Genomic DNA, 10,985 nt, shown 5'->3' with positions numbered 1-10,985 from the left:
AGTCTGGATGATCCGAGCTGGACATAAATAGCAAGACCCAGCCGTCTACAAGGAACACGCCTGACAGGAGCACGCACGGCCTGCCCTGGCCGGGGAGACTCAGTGGTTGAGCGTCGACCTAGGAACCAGGAGGTCAGGGTTCCATTCCTGATCAGGGCACAGGCCCGGGTTACGGGCTCGATCCCCAGTGGGGGGCGTGCAGGAGGCAGCCTGTCCGTGATTCTCTCTCATCATGGGTGTTCTCTCTCTCTCTCTCTCTCTCTCTCTCTCTCTCTCTCTCTCCCTTCCTCTCTGAAGTCAATAAAAACATATATTTTTTTAAAACGATGGCAAGGAAGGAAAATATTTAAAAAACACACACGGAGAGAAAAATGGATGGAATTCAAAGGAGAAATAGACAAAACCACAGACAGACATGGAGGCTTCGACACTCCTGTCTCCATAACAGCCAGAACCAGGATCATTAGCACGGGATTTAGAAGAAACCAACACGATCAACCATCTGGATCCAATTGTCGTCTACGGGACACTCCACCCAACAACGGCACGTAGACCAAGGCACACGGGACACGCGCCTCGATGGACCGTGTCCTCGTCCATGAAACGAGTCTTAACCCGTTCAAAGAAGCGAACTCACTGAACAGGATGCAATTGAACTAGAAATCAGTAACAGAAAAATAACAGATCGATATCCAATCACTTGGAAACCAAACCACAGATTCCCCAATGACCCGTAGGTAAAAGAGGAACACTCAGAGGAAACTAGGAAATATCAGGCACTGAGTGACCACGAACAGACAACATATCAAAACGTGTGGGATGCAGCCAAAGCGGGGCTTAGAGGAAAATTCATAGCACTGAATGCTTCTACTAAAAGAAGGTGCCCAATCAATCATCTGAAGGTCCATGGTAAGAAACTAGAAAAGAAAGAGAAACAGGAAACTCCAAACACGCAGAAGGGAAGAAATAGACTTTGCTAAGGCATTCCATGGCACTGAAGATTTCTGAGCAGGTAAACTGTTGCAGAAATTACAGAGTCTCAACAATATCTCTGCTTAGACATCTTCGGTGATAGAATTACTCACCAAAGGGAATGGTGACGAATACCCCCCTTCCTGTTATGGCCTCACACCACTTCCCAACATGATCATCTTTTCTCCCTGTTTCCCCGGCCACACCGAGTATTTTAACTCCCGTCAGCCATGCCCACTGCCCCTTCCTTCACTGTTTGTTGATTTGTTTGTTTTTAAATATATATTTTTTTTACTGATTTCAGAGAGGAAGGCAGAGGGAGAGAGAGAAACATCCATGCTGAGAGAGAATCACTGGTCGGCTGCCTCCTGCACGCCCCCCAATGGGGATGGAGCCCGCAACCTGGGCATGTGCCCTGACCGGGAATCGAACTCTGACCTCCTGGTTCCTAGGTCGACGCTCAACCCCTGAGCCATGCCGGTTGGGCAGGACTAAGTTTTTATATCAATTTCACGTGCGACCATTCAAAGACTTTGGAACGTTTCCCAGTCTCATAGCATCTTCCTCTCAAGACAATGTTTCTTTCTTGTTTTAAACCAATATTTTATTTACTTTTTATTGTTTAGAGAGAGGAAGGAGGGAGGGAGGGAGGGAGATTTGCTGTTTTTTTTTATATTATAAAAAAAATATATTTTTTAAAATATATTTTATTGATTTTTTACAGAGAGGAAGGGAGAGGGAGAGAGAGTCAGAAACATCGATGAGAGAGAAACATCCATCAGCTGCCTCCTGCACACCCCCCACTGGGGATGTGCCCGCAACCAAGGTACATGCCCTTGACCGGAATCGAACCCGGGACCCTTGAGTCCGCAGGCCGACACTCTATCCACTGAGCCACACCGGCCAGGGCGCTGTCCCACTTACTGCTGCGTTCATTGGTTGGGTCTTGGATGTGCCCGGACTGGGGATCGCACCTGCCACCCTGGCGTAGGGGAACGAGGCTCTCACCAGCGGAGCCCCCTGGCCAGGCCTGAGACTGGTTCTTCCTTTAATCTCCTTTTTAAAAACTCACTTCCTGTTCCCGCCCTGCCTGAGCCCTTTACCAACAGGCCCCTCTGGCTGCCGCAGCGCCAAGGCATGGACCTCGCCGGCCGCCCGGCGTGCCCGCGGGCTCCGAGGCGCCTGGCGAATGGAATCGCGTGAGTTCCCCTGTGTTTATCCCACAGAAGGGGGAGGGCCTGGCCTGGCAGGAGCTCAGACGGACGGACGGACTCGAGGACGCGTGCCCGTGAGGAGGGGGCCAGCGGCTCCGTGCGGTGCGTGCCCAGGACGCTGGAGTTGAGATGATGATACAACTCCTTGCCCGATCCGTGATGCTGTGGCCACACCGAGGAGAATTCCTGCGGGATTGGGGGGGGGGGCGGAGAGGAAGGGGGGAGGAATCGCCGGGTTGCCAGGCTACCTGAGCCCAATACAAACTCACACAGGAAGAGGCCCAGGAAGCTTTGTGCCGTCGGCACGAACGACGGAGCTGCCTGCAGGCGGCTGACGGTTGGGTCCTTTGCGAGGTTGAACTGGAGAGGGAGGAGGGCCCTCGCCGGTGTAGCTGAGTGGGTGGAGCGTCGACCTGCGGACTGAAGGGTCCCGGGTTCGATTCCGGTCAAGGGCATGTACCTGGGTTGCAGGCTCCATCTTGGCCCCGGTCGGGCAGGGCACGTGCGCGAGAACCAATGGATGTTTCTCTCTCTGTGTCTCTCCCCCTCCCTCCCACTCTCTCTACAAATCTCAGTGGGACTCGGGTGGGGATTAAAAACGGAGAGAGAGGGAGGCCAGCCATCAGGGAGGGAGACAGAAGCTCAGAGCTCACAGAGGCTGAAACCAGAGGAAATGGACCGAGAGAGGAATTACATGTGTCGCCGGAGCTGGCGGTGAGCGGGCTGCAGGCATGGCTGGACCCAGGAGCTCGGCCCACACTCCTGAGCTCCCGTCTCAGGGATCCTCCCGGCCGGCTGTCCTGGTGTCACAGCCTCCGTCCTCCACTCATCGTTTCTTTTCCCAAAGAGGCAGCGTCCCCGCTCTCCACGGTCTGGAATGTGAGTCAGATCCACGGCCAAGAAACCTCTCTCCTCCCAAACCGCACGCACCCAACGCACCCGCCACTTTTGCCCAGAAGCAGAAAACAAAGGCTGTTATTCGTTCCCGGTTTGGAAACTTTAAAATAGCAGATGAGAGGACGTCGCGCGCGCCGAGGCTCCGGCCTCTACTTACGGCTATATTTAGCGCGAGGCCCCGCGAGGCGTAACTGCCGGTTTGGGGGAACCGGCCCGGCCCCGGTGCAGCGTCCGTCTTTGGAGAGAAACGCCTCTGAGTTTGGAAAACCACAAACGCCGGCTGCTGCCGCCGGGTTGGCACGCGCTGGCACCCACCACCGCTCAGAAGCAAGTCCAGGCACCCGGGCCAGGGCGGCTCAGTGGTTAGAGACTCTCCTACGCACCAAAGGGTCATGGGTTCGATTCCCGGTCAAGGCCAGGTACCTGGATCGCAGATGTTTTTGTTTTGTTTTTTTAAATACATTTTTATTGATTTCAGAGAGGGATGGAAAGGGAGAGATAGAAACATCAATGATGAGAGAGAGAGTCATTGATCAGCTGCCTCCTGCACGCCCTCCCCCCCCCACTGGGGATGGAGCCCAAAACCCGGGCATGCGCCCTGACCGGGAATCGAACCCTGACCTCCTGGTTCCAAGGTCGACGCTCAGCCACTGAGCCCCGCCGCCGGGTTCCTGACTACAAAGCAGCAGAGGGTCTGGGGGCGTGCAGCCCCGCTCCCCGTCTCCCTGAGCGGGAGAATGGCGTCCCCTGACATCACTCGGTCCCTCTCCACCCGGAGAACAGAACTCGGAAGAGGCCGTTCCTCCGGGAGCCTTCCGGGTAGTTTCCCACCCCCTCCCGGCGCTGAGCGCCCTGTGGATTTATAACGGGAGCGATTAGCAGGCAGCTGCCCCCGCCCAGGGCTGACGGGGCTCCCGCCCGCCCGCGTGCAGCGTTCCTGGAGACGCGGGAGAGCGGGCGCGGTGGGAGGCAGCTCCCCGTATCTCCCTGCAGTGAGGACGGAGCGAGCGCTTTGCGCTTTGCCAGACGGCCGCCGCCCAGCCCGCTCCTGGCATCCCTCCGGCCCTCATTTTTTATTTGTGTTTTCCTGCAATCGGGGAGAGAGGGGATGCTGGGAACGGCTCCCATCGCGGCCAAGTTGCTCCCCTCCCCCGCCCTCCGGCTTTTCCCCAAACTCTCCTCCCCGTGGAGAAACCCAGCGGCTGACCCAGCCGCGTCCTCTCACTGGTGCTGGGTCATCTTTTTATTTATTTATTTATTGTTAAACATATTTGTATTGATTTCAGAGAGGAAGGGAGAGGGAGAGAGAGAAGCATCCATGATGAGCCCTGGCCGGTGTGGCTCAGTGGATAGAGCAGGGGGTTCCTCAAACGTTTTAAACAGGGGGCCAGTTCACTGTCCCTCAGACCGTCGGAGGGCCGGACTATAGTTTAAAAACAAAAAACAAAACTAGGAACGAATTCCTATGCACACTGCACATATCTTATTTTGAAGTAAAAAAACAAAACGGCAAAAACACCCGGCGGGCCGGATAAATGTCCTCGGCGGGCCGCAGTTTGAGGACGCCTGGGATAGAGCGTCGGCCTGTGGACTGAAGGGTCCCGGGTTTGATTCCCGGTCTGGGCACAGGCCCGGGTTGCGGGCTCGATGCCCAGTAGGGGGCGTGCAGGAGGCAGCCGATCCATGCTTCTCTCTCATCACTGATGTTTCTCTCTCTCCCGCCTCTCCCTTCCTCTCTGAGATCAATGAAATACATTAAGCCGGTGGGTCCGCGGCCCGCGCCCCAGACTGACCCGCCGCCATCGCACAGACCTCGTTCCCAGCCGAGCAGCCGCCCTCTCCCGCCGCCCGCGGGGCCGCCCCCCCAGGCCCGCCCGTGGCCGGCCTCCTCCCCTTGTGAATCCAGCACACGGGCCGAGCGGCCGGGCCTGGTCATTGTTTGGCCGTCAAACACACGTTGGCAGAGAAGGCCCGGAGGGAGGGCCCGAATTCCACGGAGGTCACGGCCCGGCTCCCTCCCAAGGGCCCAGGCGCACGGGCCTCCCTCCCGGCAGGAGAGGGGTCACAGGCCGCAGCCGCGGTGGGCCCCACGCCAGGCCGGCCAGCCCAGCCCCTCCTGTTGACCTCCTCACACGCGCTGTGGCCTCAGTCTGGACAGACGGCTGACGGACGCCACACACAGGCCAGGTACACACAGTCCCGGGACAGCTCGGTCATGTCGTTGTAGCTACGTACGCGGCCGGGCGGGGACCAGAAGTGCCGGGTGGGGGGGGGGGGCACTTCGGACGTCACACAAGTGTCTACTCGCTGGGCGGGACTCCTGAACGGACTCTAGTATTGCACATCCACGGTAATTAAGCCCTGGCCGGCGTGGCTCAGTGGATAGAGCGCCGGCCTGCGGACTCAAGGGTCCCGGGTTCGATCCCGGTCAAGGGCATGTACCTTGGTTGCGGGCACATCCCCAGTAGGGGGCGTGCAGGAGGCGGCTGGTCGGTGTTTCTGACTCTCTCTCCCTCTCCCTTCCTCTCTGGGAAATATATTTAAATAAATAAATAAATAGAAACAAACACGCCTCCTGGGCTGCCCGCCGTGTCCGCGCCCGGCAGGCCCCGCGCTGTGCCCACCGCGCAGCCACCGTGCGATGCTCGCACACAAACACGCCCGTCGTCAAGGGGCCTGAGACTGGTGCCCGGGCTCCGACGGTTCCCGTGGCAACCGAGGTTGGCTGGTGCCAGTCCGTGCTTGCGCCTCGGGTCTGCCTCTCTCTCCTCGGGGTCTCTCGCCGTCCGGTCGTCTCCCCGTGTGGAGAGGACGGGAGGGTCCCAGAGCCAGGAACTGCCAGCAGGCGCCCTGGAGACAGGCCGAGGCTCCGGCCCACGCGGCCCCCACAGCCACCCCGACCCCGGATGGGGAAGGCTCAGCGCTAACGCAGGACGCGGCAGCCCCGGGACCCACGGTGGAGGCAGGTCCCCTCCCGCGGTGCCGCCGTCCGGAACGGCCGTCTGTGAGGTTCCACGTCTCCCGGGCTCTGGACAACGGTGTCAGAATTCCGTGGCAACCCCTGCCAGGCCGTCTCCACCCTCCGCTCTGCTGCCCTCACGTGGGGATCCCAGCGCCAGCTCGGTGCCCGTGGCCTGTGGCCTGAGCTCGGCTGTGTTTGTCGGATGCAGACGTGCCGCACTCGTGAATAAGAGGGGGCTCTCGCCCGGCCGGCGTGGCTCAGGGGTTGAGTGTCGACCTATGAACCAGGAGGTCAGGGTTCGATTGCGTCAGGGCACAGGTTGTGGCTCGATCCCCAGTGGGGGGCGTGCAGGAGGCAGCCGATCCGCGGTTCTCCCTCTCATCATGGATGTTTCTCTCTCTCCCTCTCCTTCCTCTCTGAAGTCCATAAAAACCTGTTTTTTAAAAACAGAACAGGCGTCTATTACTCAAGGGATAACCTCAGGTGCGTGACCCCTTTTGGAGGTGACCTGGGGGGGTGGTAACGGGAGTGTTTACAGATTCCAACCAGCAAGCCTGTGGCCACCAGCATGGAGCGCGAGCGCCCCCGTGTGGCTCGTGGGGGAATCATCCCGTCAGTGACGACCCCGTGTTAGGGCAAAGACAGAGAACAGGGCGGGTGGGTCCCCGCACCAGCACCGCGAAGGGTCCACCGCAGGGAACAGGAGGGACTTGGAATCACGCCTGACGGAGCCCCCGGGGCCGGAGCCTGTGCCCTGGAGCAGGCCGGGCCGGTGCTCGGTCACGTGTGTAACACAAACGGCCCAGAGTGTGTGCGTCCACCTATGAACCAGGTCACGGCTGGATTCCAGGTCAGGGCACAGGCCTGGGTGGCAGGCTCACTGCCCGATTCTCACTCCAATTCTCTCATTACTGGTGTTTCTCTCTCTCCCTCTCTGAAATCAATAAAAAATATATATTAAAAAATAAACTATTGCCGAAACCGGTGTGGCTCAGTGGATAGAGAGCATCGGCCTGCGGACTGAAGGGTCCTGGGTTCAATTCTAGTCAAGGGCACAGGCCCGGGTTGTGGGCTCGATGCCCAGTGTGGGGCGTACAGGAGGCAGCCGATCCATGATTCTCATCATTGATGTCTCTCTCTCTCCCTCTCCCTTTCTCTCTGAAATCAATAAAAATATATTTAAAAAACAAAAAGAAACTTAGTGCTTTAACGTGCATGTCTAACGACTGCCGTTTCTGGGTCGGTTTGCAGGTGAACGTGAACGTTCTGGGCCGCGGCTGTCCTGCCCTCTGCACGCCGGTGGTTTCCATTGGCCGGAGAGCATCCCCACCGGCACAGATTGGCGCTGGCTTCCCCTCCGCCTGCCCTGGGTGCGTTGAATCATCTGGAAACGGCCTGATCCCTTCAGGTCTTGGTTTTAAGCTTTCAGGTGCGATTGGAGCCACGTTTGGGTCTCAGCCCTGTGGGGTCCCTCCCTCCACGCCCACAAACCAGGACCTCTCCTGCCGTGGCAGCAGCGGGCACGGCCCGGGTGCGGACAGGTCTGAGCCTTCCGAGGGGCTCCTTGGCTCCGATGGTGCCCCAGACGCAGGGCCCAGGACCAGACGGAGACCACGGGGCTGTCCCGAGGGCTCCGACCCAGGACTCTGACCTGCACGCTGCAGTCGCTTTTGCTCCTTGAACCCCAAGCCCATGACAACTTGGGGGCCTGCTGGGATGGACACTCTCCAGGGAGCAGCTGGAGTATTTATTATTGGTATATTTTTATTCGATTTCAGAAGGAAGAGAAACATCAATGATGAGACTCATCCATCGCCTGCCTCCTGCATGCCCCCTACTGGGACTGTGACCTCCTGGTTCACAGGCTGATGCTCAACCACTGAGCCATCCTGGCCAGGCTGGAATATTTTTTTTAAATCCTCCCCGGAGGATATTCTTCCATTGATTTTTTTTTTTTTTGAGAGGAATAGAGGGACAGAGTGGGAGAGAGAAACATGGATGTGAGAGGGAAGCATCTCTTGGTTGCCTCCCTCACACACCCCGAGCGGGGCTGGGGATCGAACCTGCAACTGAGGCACGTGCCCTGGACCCTTCAGTCTGGGCTGACGCCCTAACCACGGAGAAAACCTAGCCAGGGCACAGCTGGCCTGTTTGAGGGGCTCACCTCATGTCTCCTTCAGGTCCCTGCTTTTCCTCGTCTGATGTAAAATGTCACCCTGGCTGGTGGGACTCTGGCTACAGAGTAATTTTAAATGTTCTCGGTGCACGCGAAATAACCGCGCTGGTGAACTGCTGAGCAGTTCGCTGTGGGAATCATTTCACCGACAGATACGCCCGCGGTAAACCCAGTCTCACTCGTCACGTGAACCGGAGTGAAGGTGGTGGCCGCCAAGCACAGCGGCTGCTGCTGCGAGTCTTTGCCGCTGGGTCGGTGAAGAGCCGTCTCTGGAACATCGCAGCGTGGAGGACAGCCACGACGGCCACGGCTGGGCTCCCTGGGGACCCTCTGACCCCGAGGGGCTCCGGCTGTGCTGAGCCCGTCTGCACGTGGGCTTCCAGGACCCCTCCCCGAGCCCCTTCCCCTCCAGCGTCCTGGTCTGGGTCTCCGCCCACTGGTCCCCTTGCCTAAACCCTTCTCCACCTCGACCCCTCCGGCCGTCAAGCAGGTCGTGCCGCTGCGCTAAGCTCCTGCGTCCCCTCCTCACAAGGACCTCGGTCACCCCTCGTCTCTGCAGCATGGCTCCCAGGACGGATGCACAGACTGTCCAGGTCACAGGACTCCCCACCTGGAGTGGTTTACACGCTGCTTCTCAAAGGCAGGAACTGAAAACATTAAACGCAAGGTTCTTCTTCGACTCGCCGCGCTAAAGCGTCCGCCCCGGCAGCACGCACAGCGCCACTTGAACTGGGGAACGGCCCCTGCATGTCGCTGGCCTGACCCACCCCCAACTCCGACAGAAAGGAGCTGGAACACAACGGGTGAGACAGAGGGTGGTGTAACTCACCTGCTCCTTCCCACCCCATGGGGTCAGCCCCACCCTAACTCCCCCCCACCCCCGTCTTACTCGTTCCCAGGGGAAACTGAGCCCTGGGGACAGGAACGAGCAGACGGGGCCTGCCTTGCGGCAGCTGAGACCTCGGCGGGGCCAGCCCAGCACGGCCCACTGCACCCGGGCTGAGGGGGCAGCGCCGTCCACAGCAGGGTCTGGCCCAGGCCACACCAGTGAGCGCTGAACGCAGAGGCGCTGACGGGCAGGCCAGGCCCAGAGAAACGGGCTCCCCCAGGTCAGCTGCGGAGCCACCTTTCTCGGGCGAACTCTCAGCCCGAGGCCTCGGCACAGCCGCGTTCTGAGCCACGCGGCCCAGCTGGCTCCTTCCACCTCTACGTCAACTTTCCTCTTAAAATTTGAAAAAGAAGAAACACGAAGGCTGGTGAAGGGGTGCCGGTGACCCAGGATGCAGCCAGACCCCTTTCTGTGGACTCAGCCCTTCACGGCCGGCGAGGACTCTGGTCCGAGGAAACGGTCCCTCCGGACACAGCTCCCAGCCCGAGGGTCCCGGGTCGGGAGGGGCCCGGGCTGAGGCGGATGCTGCCCTCGTGGCCAAAGGGGCCCCCCAACCTGAGGGAAGACGGGCTTGGCCCACGGGCACAAGTCAAACCGATTGGCCATCATCGTCATCTCCCGACAGTCGTGTTTTACCAAAGAAACGTCCTCACAAGGGAGTCACTTCAGGTACCCACCATCAGCCAGGAAATCGGTCCTTATTTTTGAAAATCCAGCATTTTGAGGTTGATAAACCAGTCCGTCGGGGCTTTAAACAGAGAAGGCTGCTTTTGAAAAGCATTTCCCCCTCACCGCAGGACAGCGCCCCCTGCTGTCCAATCTCCTTTACTGTGAGGCACCCAGCAAAGGGACAGAAGTCTCCTGCCTTCCACGCAGGCCACCTCTGCTGCCGCGTGACCGGCGTCCTCCCGCCGGCTTCTCCACAGGTTACGGGTTCACAGTAACAAAGGGCCCCTTAGACACCAGCCTGCATAGCACAGACCAACCCCCACCCGTGCAACCGGACAGAGAGCTGCTCCCCACAAGGGGCCGCTGACCTGGGCTCCTCAGCGTTTCACAAACACCGAGATTCCGAGAATCCGAGCCAAGGAGAAGCCATGTGTTTTGCAGCAATATTTCCTCCCAGTGACGTGTGAACTCTCCCACCCCACGGCAAACAGCTTCAAGAGTTTAAAGACCCAGCACCCACCACTCGCAGTGTTGCACACACGTGCACACGTGCATACACCCCCTACACTGAAGCACCTGGAAGGGCGCCTCCTGACTCAGGGAACCCTTCACACCGGGTCCTGAGCTCAATCTAGCTCCGCAGCAATTCCAACATGCAAGTGAGTCTACTCCTGTGTTTTCTATCTTAAGTGAAGTTTAATCAATTCTACCCTTTGAATCCTACTTTTCTGCATATTTAAGTGATTCTTCCCTTTCCTAAGGTAACTATGTAAGGAAACATTGGACCGCTCAAGAGCTTTGGTGAAACTGTAGAACCTACTCACACGAGCAAAACAGCTCCTCACCAAGACTCCCAATTCTAGTGCGGGGTCACCAGGCCACACCAGGCAGGACGGAGCCGTTCCTTCTCCCGGAACCGCCCAAAGGTCACCGAGGAGCAGGGTCTACTTCTCCCGCCGCAGACTGCCTGTTGCTCGTCCACATCCTCGCACCACTCACAAAACGCAAGCATTAAAGCTGTGGTGTGTCGGACTGAAACCCTTCATTTTGGCATCTTTAAAGCAGTGGGCAAACATGGACACCTCCTGGAACGCTGCTCCATCCACACCAACACCAGAGCCAAAGGCAGGTGGACGGTCATTTCCATTCCTCCCAACAGAGGCGGCTGCCCGCAGCCCCGCCCGGCTCTGAGCTGTGCTACCACGT

This window comes from Eptesicus fuscus, chromosome 23 (genome assembly GCF_027574615.1).
Source record: "Eptesicus fuscus isolate TK198812 chromosome 23, DD_ASM_mEF_20220401, whole genome shotgun sequence".
In the NCBI taxonomy this organism is placed as follows: domain Eukaryota; kingdom Metazoa; phylum Chordata; class Mammalia; order Chiroptera; family Vespertilionidae; genus Eptesicus; species Eptesicus fuscus.
Note: the sequence above shows the minus strand (reverse complement) of the source record.